This window comes from Culex quinquefasciatus, chromosome 2, assembly GCF_015732765.1.
Source record: "Culex quinquefasciatus strain JHB chromosome 2, VPISU_Cqui_1.0_pri_paternal, whole genome shotgun sequence".
NCBI classification, from domain to species: Eukaryota; Metazoa; Arthropoda; class Insecta; order Diptera; family Culicidae; genus Culex; species Culex quinquefasciatus.
This window is the reverse complement of record NC_051862.1, coordinates 42,023,543-42,038,856: the sequence shown is the minus strand read 5'-3', so window position 1 is coordinate 42,038,856 and position 15,314 is coordinate 42,023,543. Positions and strand designations below refer to the sequence as shown.

General features: G+C 33.5%; 1 protein-coding gene across 1 annotated transcript in view; it reads left to right on the top strand.

Moving 5' to 3' along the window:
- Positions 1-15,314, top strand: part of LOC6042170 — a 34,790-nt gene that overhangs the window by 17,874 nt on the left and 1,602 nt on the right. The window lies entirely within an intron of this gene.

The window sequence follows — 15,314 nt, the reverse complement described above, 5'->3', positions numbered from 1 at the left end:
TGTCAGCGCACTAATGATACCATTATTTAATTATAATAACCACTCACCCAAGCACACAAACATCGACACAAAAGAAATGAAAATGAGCATGCAAAAACAAAACAGCGCGTCCCCGTGGTCAGCGCACTAATGATGCCATTATTTAATTATAATAACTACTCACCCAAGCACACAAACATCGACACAAAAGAAATGAAAATAAGCATGCAAAAACAAGACAGCGCGTCCCCGTTGTCAGCGCAATAATGATGCCATTATTTAATTATAATAACCACTCACCCAAGCACACAAACATCGACACAAAAGAAATGAAAATGAGCATGCAAAACAAAACAGCGCGTCCCCGTTGTCAGCGCACTAATGATGCCATTATTCAATTATAATAACCACTCACCCAAGCACACAAACATCGACACAAAAGAAATGAAAATGAGCATGCAAAAACAAGACAGCGCGTCCCCGTGGTCAGCGCACTAATGATGCCATTATTTAATTATAATAACCACTCACCCAAGCACACAAACATCGACACAAAAGAAATGAAAATAAGCATGCAAAAACAAGACAGCGCGTCCCCGTGGTCAGCGCACTAATGATGCCATTATTTAATTATAATAACTACTCACCCAAGCACACAAACATCGACACAAAAGAAATGAAAATAAGCATGCAAAAACAAGACAGCGTGTCCCCGTGGTCAGCGCACTAATGATGCCATTATTTAATTATAATAACTGCTCACCCAAGCACACAAACAGCAACACAAAAGAAATGAAAATAAGCATGCAAAAACAAGACAGCGCGTCCCCGTGGTCAGCGCACTAATGATGCCATTATTTAATTATAATAACTACTCACCCAAGCACACAAACATCGACACAAAAGAAATGAAAATAAGCATGCAAAAACAAGACAGCGCGTCCCCGTGGTCAGCGCACTAATGATGCCATTATTTAATTATAATAACTACTCACCCAAGCACACAAACATCGACACAAAAGAAATGAAAATAAGCATGCAAAAACAAGACAGCGCGTCCCCGTTGTCAGCGCAATAATGATGCCATTATTTAATTATAATAACCACTCACCCAAGCACACAAACATCGACACAAAAGAAATGAAAATGAGCATGCAAAAACAAGACAGCGCGTCCCCGTGGTCAGCGCACTAATGATGCCATTATTTAATTATAATAACCACTCACCCAAGCACACAAACATCGACACAAAAGAAATGAAAATGAGCATGCAAAAACAAGACAGCGCGTCCCCGTGGTCAGCGCACTAATGATGCCATTATTTAATTATAATAACCACTCACCCAAGCACACAAACATCGACACAAAAGAAATGAAAATAAGCATGCAAAAACAAGACAGCGCGTCCCCGTGGTCAGCGCACTAATGATGCCATTATTTAATTATAATAACTACTCACCCAAGCACACAAACATCGACACAAAAGAAATGAAAATAAGCATGCAAAAACAAGACAGCGTGTCCCCGTGGTCAGCGCACTAATGATGCCATTATTTAATTATAATAACTGCTCACCCAAGCACACAAACAGCAACACAAAAGAAATGAAAATAAGCATGCAAAAACAAGACAGCGCGTCCCCGTGGTCAGCGCACTAATGATGCCATTATTTAATTATAATAACTACTCACCCAAGCACACAAACATCGACACAAAAGAAATGAAAATAAGCATGCAAAAACAAGACAGCGCGTCCCCGTGGTCAGCGCACTAATGATGCCATTATTTAATTATAATAACTACTCACCCAAGCACACAAACATCGACACAAAAGAAATGAAAATAAGCATGCAAAAACAAGACAGCGCGTCCCCGTTGTCAGCGCAATAATGATGCCATTATTTAATTATAATAACCACTCACCCAAGCACACAAACATCGACACAAAAGAAATGAAAATGAGCATGCAAAAACAAGACAGCGCGTCCCCGTGGTCAGCGCACTAATGATGCCATTATTTAATTATAATAACCACTCACCCAAGCACACAAACATCGACACAAAAGAAATGAAAATGAGCATGCAAAAACAAGACAGCGCGTCCCCGTGGTCAGCGCACTAATGATGCCATTATTTAATTATAATAACCACTCACCCAAGCACACAAACATCGACACAAAAGAAATGAAAATAAGCATGCAAAAACAAGACAGCGCGTCCCCGTTGTCAGCGCAATAATGATGCCATTATTTAATTATAATAACCACTCACCCAAGCACACAAACATCGACACAAAAGAAATGAAAATGAGCATGCAAAACAAAACAGCGCGTCCCCGTTGTCAGCGCACTAATGATGCCATTATTCAATTATAATAACCACTCACCCAAGCACACAAACATCGACACAAAATAAATGAAAATGAGCATGCAAAAACAAGACAGCGCGTCCCCGTGGTCAGCGCACTAATGATGCCATTATTTAATTATAATAACCACTCACCCAAGCACACAAACATCGACACAAAAGAAATGAAAATAAGCATGCAAAAACAAGACAGCGCGTCCCCGTGGTCAGCGCACTAATGATCTAATCAACTAAAAACAATCTTAAATGCATATTTCTGCATAACAAAATTTAGCATGTTTGTGCTCGTTAAAAATATTTTGAACTTTTGTGAAATTACCCTAAAAACTTTTTTTCTTGCGAAAATTAAATTTTCGTCAATACTTTGAAATTTTGGAATCTTATAACTGCAAAAAAAAAAAAAAAAAAAAAAACTGGACAGGTAAATAATGATAAATTTTGAAGTTTTTGAAAAAAGGGACGGGTGAAATAAACATTGAAAAATATTTGCACTGGTTAAGACCGGTCTAATTTCATTTCAGTCCATTTCATTTGGTTCATTTTCATTTCAGAAAAAAAAATACTCAAATCGCTGGGAAAATACACATTTCATCAACTTTCTTTTTCCATGTACAGTATCGTAACAATTTTATTTTTTGAAAACCAATGATTGTAAAAACGGGTCTAATGTAAAATGCATTTTTTTTGCAAATCCGTTTTCAAAACTGCATTATTGAAATGAACTTTTTTGCAATTCCGTCGTGAAACTACTTACTTTTCCTGTCATTCTTGAACGACGAAATAGCCTACTTTTCTGTACCAAAAATAACAGAATAGCAACACTTTTCAAAATAAATGCTGAAAAGTAACACTTTTCATCATTTTTTGGATTTGAACGCATTATTGACAAAATACATGAAAATTTGACATAAAATTTCACTTATTGTGTGTTTTTTTGGAATTGCAAAAAATGTTGTATGGAACTCGTTGCAAAACTTGATTTTGCAATTCCGCTGTGACTTTTCCTGTCCTTCGGGAATAACGAAACGGCCTACTTTTCCCTACCAATCATAACAGAATGGAAAATTAATACCTTTGAAAAGTTCTACTTTTCAACAGTAGTATCGAAAGTAACATTTTTCAATATATTTTTTTGTTTTGAACGGTGAATTATTAAGTAAATATGACATAAAATTACATTCAAAAGGCGTTTTTCGAAATTGTAAAAAATGTTGTAAACAACTCTTTGCAAAACTTGTACGACTCGTGCTGAAAAAATCTTCTTTTTGCCACTTGTTACATAAATTACTATTTCCGCATCCATTTGTGTACTAAAAAGTTCAACTTTTCAACACTTAGCTTAGTTCGGTTGAAAGGTTCAAGTTTGCAACACTCTTGTGTCGAAAAGTAATGCTTTTCTATACTGTTCTGTACACCCAACTGGCAGTCGCATGATTGTGATGCATGGCGGCATGAAAGTATATCAGAATTTGCATGAAATCTGTCCTCATGCATTTTTTGCGATATAGGAGTATGACATTTTTGCCCGTTACCGACAATTATCGACATTACCGACGACTTTTTGGTTGTATTTCACAAAAAAAAACACTTAGCAGAATGAGGATTGAACCACCAACTTCTTGGTTAGTGATCCGACACGCTACCACCGCGCCATGGACGCTTGATGAAAAGTGAGTGAAAGAGCACCAACATATGCTTCTCTTTGGAGTGTTGCTCGGGGACGGGCCAGCTTTATATGTGTTGGTGAGAACTGCAGATCGCTGAAATTTTTACACGCGGGCAAAAATGATCTAGGGGCTTGCTGCAAAAAATGCTATAAAATATGACATTTTCTGCAGCAAATCCAATGTTGCAGATTTTGAGATATATTTTTCCTTTGGGTGTAGATAAACACTTATCTTGACGGAAAATAACATTCAAAAGGGGGAAAAATCTCTTTTAAAACAATTCAAAGCGTGTTTTCCGGAATTGCATAAAATGTTGTATAGTCCAGACTCGATCATCCAATGTTCAGATTATCCGAATCACGAAACGAAAAATAAAACGTTTTTTTTATTTCTTACTATTAACATAAAATTCAAGTTCTGCGACTTCATTTCAGTCAAATTTGAATAGTTGGAATCTAAATAACTTAAGCGTAGCCCAGGGATCATACTTAAGCTCGACAGCAAAAAATATGAGAAGAAACATTTTTTTTTCGTGATTCGATTATCCAAAGTGAAATTTTTTCAAGGCTTTCGGATAATCGAGTCTGGACTGTGTTTAACTTCTCTACAAAACTGGATTTTTGTTTCAGCGCTTGCCAATAATTGTAGATGCGACTAGTGCTGAAATAGTAGTTTATGCAACAAGTTGCGAAAAGAAGATTTTTTCAGCACGACAAATACGACGAGTGATGAAAAAATCAAGTTTTGTAACGAATACCATACAACGTTTTTTCTGCAATTCCGAAAAACACCCTTTGATCACAATTATAGGTCAAAATCAAAAATCAAAAAAAAAAATGTTGAAAAGTATAACTTTTCCTAACAAGTGCTGAAAAGTACAACTTCAACAAAGTAGAACTTTTCAGCATTTCTTTTGAAAAGGGTTACTAACGTCATGATTCGAAATCCGGACACTTAGTAGCATATCATTTTCGTTATAGCTGTCAAAAAATCATGTAATAAGTTGGAAATGAAGAAATATCATCAGGATGTAGTATTAACAGTCAGTTTTAAGAGAAAGTGGATTGCTTTGCTTTTTTTTGCTTTTTTTAAGAGATTGCACGCAAATTATGTCTTTTCTAAGAATTTTTCATCAGAATTTGAAAATTAAAATGACTTGTTGTGCTTCGAATCTCGGACACTGATAAAAGCTGATTCGAAATCCGGACACTTTTGCTTCGAATTCCGGACACTCGTTTTTGCTAATGAATCGCACAAATTTGGACTGAAATGTTAGTGAATGGCATTCTTTAGGTCTCAAATAAGCTGTTAACATCAAAACAATATATATTTTATGTAAAAATTTGCTAGAATTTAAGGAAATCAAAACGATAAATTTCTGCTTTGCCTTCCCGGTGCTTCGGACGCCTATGAAATATTTCACGTGAAATGTTTCGCATTTTTGGTAATCTTATAATTTTATTTTATTTAATTGTTTTGACATTAACTACAACGTTCAAACAAACTTCAAATGAAAGTTGATGCTAGAATTCATCAAATAACCCATTTTTGACATTTATAATGCGAACTTATATCCAAATTATTGATAAAACAAGATGAGGTGTCCGGGTTTCGAAGCGTCCGGAATTCGAATCATGACATTATTCGATTCTGTGATTTTTGGTACAGAACAGTAGCCTGTTTCGTTGTACAAGAATGACAGGAAAAGGAAGTAGTTTCACGACGGAATTGCAAAAAAATAGTAGTTTATGCAACAAGTTGCAAAAAGAAGATTTTTTCAGCACGAGTTGTACATACGACGAGTGCTGAAAAAATCAAGTTTTGCAACGAGTTGCTTACAACATTTTTTGCAATTCCGAAAAACGCTTATTTAATGGAATTTTATGTCAAACATTCATGTGTTTATTAAATTCATCGTTCAAAAAAAAACAATATTGAAAAATGTTACTTTTCGATACAAGTGCTGAAAAGTTCAACTTTTCAGCACCCATTTCAGTGCTGAAAAGTAGAACTTTTCAGCACTGTTATTGAAAGGTAATAATTTTCCATTCTGTTATTTTTGGTAAGGAAAAGTAGGCCGTTTCGTTTCTCTAGAAGGGCAGGAAAAGTTGACAGTTTCACAGTGGAATTGCATAAAAGTTTTTTTTTCAACTTGTTGCATAACTTCTGTTATAGCACACTTTTTTAAATGAAATATTCTAATCGTGGCTCGTGATTTTTTTTTTTTTAATCCTCCCCTTCCCTCTAATTATCTTATAGTCTAAAGAAAACAAACACAGAATAATATTTTTATCGATCTGATTGTTTTAATTATTGTTTTCTTTTTCATTTCTAACATTGATATTCTGCCGTATATTTGACTGGCAAAAATTAATTTAAAACCTTTTTTAAGCAAGATTTGAAAAATTAAATTTATTATTTCAGAAATCGAAAAAAAAACTAATACTAGGGGAAATATACCCATTTTAATCACACTAAGCCGTTCGACCAATTCTCATTACTTTTGCCGTTATCCGCTATTAAATCAACATTTTCAGATGTATCAACAATGATAAGTTGCTTGCTAACTTTTATTTGAGCTATTTATTACTTTTGAGCAGTCAAAAACACTTTATTTAAGCTGTAATTCTGGAGTTTTTTTTAAAAGGTCCAATAAACCAAATTTTCAGTTTTTGCTTTTTGAGTGTTTTTCAATACCCCTGACTCAAGGCGGTTTCAAAAACACCCAAAAAACAAAAACTGAAAATTTGGTTTATTGGACCTTTTCAAAAAAAAAAATCCAGAATTCATGATCAAAGTGCTGATAGGCTGATAATAGAAATAGGCTGAGAAAGGGTATAGTTCCCCTAAATGTTCATTTCTTAGAGTGAAATTTAAATAAACAGTGAAAGTAGATATTGTCAGTTTGGAAAGCATTAATTAACAATACACATATTGCCCAATCTTTAAAAATTATAATTTCAGAAATACAACACTGCACAAAAAAGATAAAATATTAAATTCTCACCAAATATTACCTAAAGCTATTTAATAAAAAGACACATTATGAATTATATTTAAATACTCACTCAATACTACATTGAAAACAGTTTAATAAATAGCTTTATAAAAAAATATGATTTTTTATCGAATGCAAATTGGGTTCACCAACTCTAGAAAGAACACTGAAAAAATAAGCATCTTTTCAAAAAAATTGTTGTTGTTAAAATATCAGTGTTTCTTGAAGACATCCATTCTTCATTAACGAACTACAGTTATTGTTCTAAAATGTTTAATTATAGTAGCACTAATTTGTTTGAAGTATCCATATTTTTATTTTCCTTACGTTTAATTGCTGAATTTGGATGCCTAATTATGCTTAAGGGGTTACATACATGTAGAAAATCACAAAATTTCATATTATAAAAAAATTATCAAATCCACTAAAATTATGATTTCAAACACTCCTGAAAGTTTGTAAGAGACGATTTAAACTCAAAGTGTGCCATGCGTTAAGCGAAGTGTCAAACTTTGTGAGCGTTTTCTAAGACTCTCAAGACATACTCCGGGTGCTTGACGCAGCCTGATTTTAAAATTTTGTTTTTTAGAAAATTACAAAAATCAAAAAGTAACGATTTTTTTTATATGAAAAACAAAACAATATTTTTATCTTTTTAAAAAATAAACTATTTGAAAATCGGCCTTCACCATGCACACAAAAATAGTTTAACGAGTCTCCACCAAAATTTTGAGTCGTTTTGGTCAAAGCAGCGTTGAGATATCGTGGCACCCGTTTTTTTAAACTGCAAACTTCAAATAGCTATATCTCGGCGAAGACACAACCGAATTTGTTCAAGTTTATTTCATTGATAGATGAAAATGTATATTTTAATGCCCTGAAAACAGATTTGAAAAAAATTTTAAGCGTGTGCTCGAACCAACCTCTGAAATTTATGTCAATTTACATGTATGTAACCCCTTAAAAAGGTTTAAAACCATATTTTGCTTTTGAAGAACTCAACGTTTTCTGTAACACAAGATTATACACAATTTCATCCATTTTCTGGTTTAACTCTCAAATAAAATTATTGACAACATTGAGCAAACTGTTTGATGCTGAACAAATCATACTACACAACTCTATCTGATGCTAGTGTGATGTTAAATTTCATTCCACTTCCGGTTTCCGGACCGATGAGCCGACAAATCCCAAAACGATAACTATCAAATTCTCATGCAGGGCTGAAGTTCAGTTAGGCAAATTAGTATTTTTTTATTAACATATTTTTGTTTGTTAAATGTTTTGCACAGTTCTTAAATTCGAGTTTGTAAGTTATTTCTTTAAAAAAATATCAAATTTAGCTAACTAATAGCTTTTACAGTAAAAGCTCAACCTCTTACTTGCTCCATGGCGTATAACCATGACTGACAGGTTGCATTGTGAAAAGTCCATTGAAAAAAACAAGACCGACACGTGAAAACCCAGTGCTGCACCGTGTGTATTAACAATTCAGAATGTGTGTGGTTTTCGAACGAAGAGCGGTGTGGCGTAAAACGGCTATCAATACAACAATACCTGTCTTGTTGTCAACCAATGAACCAATGTGCCGCCGTCAAAGTCTATTTGCATTGGAAACAAGATCACAATGAATGAATGAATTTTAATTCGACTAACGTTTCAATGTGGTCTACCAAAAAAATGCAAAAATCATTCCTTCAAAATTTTATTGAATTGTTTAACTTATGAAAATGAAATTTCACATTACGTCATATTCAAATATTCCACTAGAACGGTATGGTTCCCCCAGAGTCAGCACCTGGTCCGAACTGGATCCGAGACCGTTGCCCTCTTGAATTCATCAACCGGTTAACTGTCCGACGACAGTCGGCTGCTAGAACTAATCACACGATAAGTGGCAAACGTGCAGCCAGAAAAAAAAACAGCAGCGTCATCCACAAATGACGTAATTTTTCATGTGAAAATATATATTTTTTTTAATTTTTGTCGCTTCCTTGATAAGTCAACCCGAGCAGACGGTAATAACCTTTATTCCCAATTTTTTGATATTTGAAAATACTTGGCCAATAACATTTTATGTTATTTATAACAAGATTTGTCATTCGCCGTTATGATTTTTTTGTTATTGGATTGTTATTGAAATAACAGACAAATAACATTTTAAATTATTCTTCGAACAAATCTTCGCTATTATTTTTTGTTATTTTAACAACTAATCCGATCATCCCAATAACAGTTGGAAGTATTCTTCCATAACAAAAAATGTTATTCCCAAGTTGTTCTGGTTTTCAATCAATATCAGACCAAAAACAAATTTGGTTATGATAACATAAACTGTTATTGAACTCTTATGCAAAAATGGATTTTGCAAGAATGTTCCATAACACTTTCTGTTATTTTAACTGTATTTGTTATTGAAATGGCATGAATTTAGTTATTACCGTCTGTTCGGGAAAATACATTAAAACGTATTATTGTTAGCGGATGACCCCCTTCTGGCAAACAGCAGTGTTTTGATCTTGGTTACGATGGAAATTTTGGACTCTGGCTTATCTCGCGCACACACTACTGTACTACTGTTTGAAGAACAGAGCGGCCACGTGGCACCGAAATAGATAGTCGCGTCGCAGCCTTGTTTCCAAGTTCAAGTGCACTTGTTGTGGGAGCTCATTTGAATTCGAATTACTATTGTATGGTATTGTTTTCATTGTTGGTTGCACTAGTGACAACGAAGAGTACATGCTAATTGTGTTACGTGCAGATTTAGTCTACTGAAATAAGTATTTGGTTTTCATTTTGGATTTTTTAAATTGTCTCCAAAGTTTAAAAAACTACTTTTATTAAACTTTTAGCCCATGATGCATTTTTCAATTTAATTTTGCCCTATAGAGGACCTGTTTTTTGTTCACCAAACAGGTCTTAACCAGTTTCAATTGGAAGAAATGCAAATTAGTTCAAGATAAATATTTGGCTTGATATTATACCGTATCCAAATATAACTTTGGTCATTTATATGTTTTTAAAGTTATCAAAAATAAATGGGAAATGGCCTTTTTTCGTCAAGCCATCAATTTTGTAACCAGTTAAAAGCAACCTGGGCTAAAACTGGCAACTTCGGAACCGGTTCCGGGTACCCTGAAATAGAAAAATTGGAAATTGCAATATTGGTTTTAACATATCATGCGACATATCAAACTTCATGTTATTATAAACTAGTAAAAATACAATTTAACGAGGTTGTTAATCTAATCTAATCTCATCTAACATAGGCGCAGCCAGTCCGATGAAAGCATGCTGGAATGTCTAGGGATTAGGTTTACTGCGTTATGTTTTCCGCAGACCCGGGCAGACGGTAATAACAAAATTCATGCCATTTCAACAACAAATAATGTTAAAATAACAGAAAGTGTTATGGAATCTTCTTGAAAAATTCATTTTTGCATAAGAGATTAATAACAGTTTATGTTATCATAACAAAATTTGTTATTGGTCTGATATTGGTTGAAAGCCAAAACAACTTTAGAATAATATTTTTTGCTATGGCAGAATACCTCCAACTGTTATTGGGATGATCGGATTGGTTGTTAAAATAACTAAAAATAATAACAAAGATTTGTTCGAAGAATAATTTAAAATGTTATTAGTCTGTTACTACAATAACAATCCAACAACAAAAAAAAATCATAGCGACGAATAACAAATCTTGTTATAAATAACACAAAATGTTATTGGCCTAGTATTTTCAAATATCAAAAAATGTTATTCCCAAGTTATTTCCGTCTGCTAGGGGAGAATGTTCTATGAACTCGGATTTCATTTCAAAGAATCTACAGGGGAGGAAGGATGCGTGGACATACCGTACCAAACGCTCCACAATTTCGACGTTCGACGATAACGGATAGGACTAGTGATTTTTCGCGATTTCGCGGAAGCCGCGTAATCCGTGAAATTTGACCCTGGCCGTGAAATTTTAAATACTTCATTGTTAAATCACTACTCAGCTTTATCTATTTTTTTTTTCAAACATTTAACAAATATTGCTTGTCAGATTTAGAACTATTTTTTAAAGATATTGTTCATTAAAATATTGTAAGAAATGCAGAAATTGATTCTACATTTCCAGCAAAATTTATTTATTCCTCAAAATTCCAAAAAGATTGTATCATTAGTTAACACTACAATCAAAGAAAACACAAAAAAAATTGTTAGGTATTTGCAATGTATTATAATTTTCTGCATTTATTAACTGCTTTTATGAGTTTGCCTAAAATTTATTCAAATACTCAAATTCCTCTATTGTTGAACCTAGGAAAACAAATGCTGTTTTATAAATTGTTAGTTTTATAACACTTGTTTTAGTACTTCTTATCTCAATTAAATTTGCTGAATCATAAATTTGACTGACGGAAATTCTCCTAAAAAATTTCAAAATAAATCCAATACATATTTTTCTAAATAATCATATGTGTCAGGAGATTCTATCTGCTACTGAGCAATTCCAGCTCAAATCAGGATTTTTTCTGGTACTTTTGTACCCGGCCCTCTCCGATTTCAATGAAACTTTGTAGACATGTTATCCTAGGCCTATATAAGTCATTTTTGTGTATATGGAGCCAATAGTACTCGAGAATAACATTTGACAAGGGCGTAAGGTATTTAAATATTTTAGTATTTTGCAATTTAAAAATTACTGTATCTCGAAGCCGTTGCATCGTATCAAAAAGTGGTCAAAGACAAACTTGTAGGAAATTGGACGGGCTTTCTGATAAAAATAAACTGAAACAAAAATACACGCCACTTTTATGACATTTTTCAATTTTTAAGTTTAAAAGTTAAATTTGAAGGTGATGTCACGTTTTTTTTTCGCTCAAATTTTTTGAGGAAATACCCTAAGATGTTACCAAAAGACTGACGAAAAATGCAGGATGTCTCTCCTAAAAAAATACAAAAATCATTTACTAAAACTGTTTTTTTGAAAAGTGGTCTAAACGTCAAAATTTTTAAAAACCGGTAGTGGGAATCGATTCCCCAGATAATTTTACATAAAAGTCTCCATATTGACCATTGTCCTATGTCCAATCCTTGGGAAGATACAGCGGTTTAAAAATAAAAATGTTGAAAAACGGGATTTTGGTGGTTTTGGCATTTTCTATATGACAGACTTGGTTTTTCAGTCTCGTAAATATTTTTACCGGAAAGCTCGTCCAATTTCCCATAAGTTTGCCTTTGACAGCTTTTTGATTTATATCGTTTTTATATTTACGTAATCAAATTTACTATCCTGGTTTCTACCACACTGAAAAAAATATTCTATTTTCAGTTATAAGCAATGTAATTAAGCTTATATCTGTAAGCCCTTACATCCAATTAAAATGCTGTCAAAGGCAAACTTATGGGAAATTGGACGAGCTTTCCGGTAAAAATATTTACGAGACTGAAAAACCAAGTCTGTCATATAGAAAATGCCAAAAACCACCAAAAATCCCGTTTTTTCAACGTTTTTATTTTTAAAACCGCTGTATCTTCCCAAGGATTGGACATAGGACAATGGTCAATATGGAGACTTTTATGTAAAATTATCTGGGGAATCGAAATTTTGACCACTTTTCAAAAAAACAGTTTTAGTAAATGATTTTTGTATTTTTTTGGGAGAGACATACCATCCTGCATTTTTCGTCAGTCTTTTGGTAACATCTTAGGGTATTTCCTCAAAAATTTTGAGCGAAAAAAAATCGTGACATCACCTTCAAATTTAACTTTTAAACTTAAACATTGAAAAATGACATAAAAGTGGCGTGTATTTTTGTTTCAGTGTATTTTTATCAGAAAGCCCGTCCAATTTCCTACAAGTTTGTCTTTGACCACTTTTTGATACGACGCAACGGCTTCGAGATACAGTAATTTTTAAATTGCAAAATACAAAAATATTTAAATACCTTACGCCCTTCTCAAATGTTATTCTCGAGTACTATTGGCTCCATATACACAAAAATGACTTATATAGGCCTAAGATAACATGTCTACAAAGTTTCATTGAAATCGGAGAGGGTCGGGTACAAAAGTACCAGAAAAAAAATCCTGATTTGAGCTGGAATTGCTCCCAGAACAAACCAACAAAGCCTACCTTGATAACATGACAGACTTGCCTTTATTGATGGATAAATAAAGTCAGGTCAGTCCCAGCATGAAAATTGATCAAATTAACCTATAAATTTTAACTTTTTTGAGTAAATTTTAGGATAGGGGTACTTTTTGAACCAATATTGAAATAATTGTTGAAAAAAGTATGTAAAAATTGGTGATAAGAAATGTAAAAAAAGGTGAAACATTTTCTGGGCTTCTCACGGCAATATCTCAGCACTCACTTTTTAAATATGGGACGGACTAGATTGGAGCGGCAGATTACTCTAGCATAAAAATTGCACCTAACTTTAACTTTTAATAAATTTTGAAAGAATACAGATTTATTTTCAATGCTAATGCTAAGCAACAACAGAATTGTACTATCCTGAAGTCCCAACCTAAAACCCACATTATGATAGTGAAAAAGTCACAGAAGCAGCGGTGTCTTGTGCAATTGTGATATTTTCACTACCGGAGAACTACCTACCTAACGCTTAAGCCCTGGGGCTGCGACACAGCGAGTTCTCGTAGCATGAAGTGGTGTCCATAGTGCTTATAAAAAATAATGTATACCCAAATTTTAACTAATGCACTAGGATCAAATCATGCCCCTTGACTTTACAAGGCCCAGGGATTTTAATTTTCAAAATAAATACTTCATCTTTCATAATTTGCAATTAGATATTAAACGAATCAAAATTATGTATGCTTTTTCACTTATATAGTTTTTTTTCATTGTAAAATACCGTATTATTTTCGAAAAAAAAACTCATATTACCATAATTCGCTCCATGGGTATCAAACGAAGCGAAATTTTGTATGCATTTTCAGTATGTAGGGGAGAGTGGGGAGACTTGATCCCCTTTTTTTGTATCGCACATAACTCTGTCAATTTCTCACAAAACTATAAACTTTTTGCATGAATTGAAAGCTTAAACATTCAACTATGTTTGGCTGATAAGGGTATTTCACCAGATAAACTCTTCGAATCATGCCAAGCGTTTTAAAAAAATATTTTAAACCGGCATTTTCAAAATGTTGGGGGTAATTTGATCCCCCTTTCAACATTTGTAAGAAATCTTAAGCAAAATGTTTCTTATTCATCCAAACTTTTAATTTTCTATAAGTTACAGCAATTTCACATTAAACCTGTACGTTTTTGTTCAAAATATAACAAGTTATGCATGCAAAATAATTAAAAACTTAAAATTTTCTTTTTTAGACCAAAATTGAGCATGTTTACAGAAGCTGGTAATTTTTGTTTACAAAACTTTTGAAAAATGGTTCAAACTGCAGTCAGTTATGTACAACTATACTAAAGGAAACTATGTATAAAAACCCAGCTCAATTAATTAATCTTGAGGCTGATTCCAGTGACTGTAAAAATGCAGGGATCAAGTCTCCCTAAACGCACTTTTTTAAGCAACTGATTGTTAAAATAGTATGACGATAAATTTAACGTCAAATGCGTAAGGGTTTTGGAGTTGATATGTTTATCAATCAATTCATGTATAAAAAATATTTTTTTAAATAATTTTTTAGTGTTTTCTATACTTATTAAAACAAAGAAAAAAGATCTCTTGGAAGTTTTTTGCAGCACTTCTTAGAAAAATGTGTGTAACTCAATCTAGACATTTTTTAATTTTTTTCTTTGTTTTCTTTAATGAGTTTTAGTCAATTTCGCACAATTTTCTAGAACAAAGCTAATTATTTTACCCACATGCTGACGAGATACAGGCTTGGGATCAAGTCTCCCCGGGGATCAAGTCTCCCCACTCTCCCCTATGCATTTTCACTTTGTTAAAGTTACTGCCTACCAGCGACTCCACCGAGGCAGGACCCAAGGAGACGACTCCTACACCTGGACTGAGCTAACGACCTAACCTTTTAAAGTTAGTCCGGGGCCAACATTTACTTCCAGTCCGATGGAAGACGTGATCAGACAAATCTCGTCTCGAAAAATGTCACCGGGACCGTCTACACCACGGTCCCGGCACATGCATAATTATGAAAATTGAGGGAATTTCAAAAATATGGTGTTTTGTGATATTTTTTGAAGTATTTTTACTTTGAAACTTACAATATTATCAAAACATATATTCTTATTGAAGGCCTAGAAAAAAAATTTAAAACCATACCTTCAATGATACGTTTGCTTCAAATCATGGACTTGATCATGG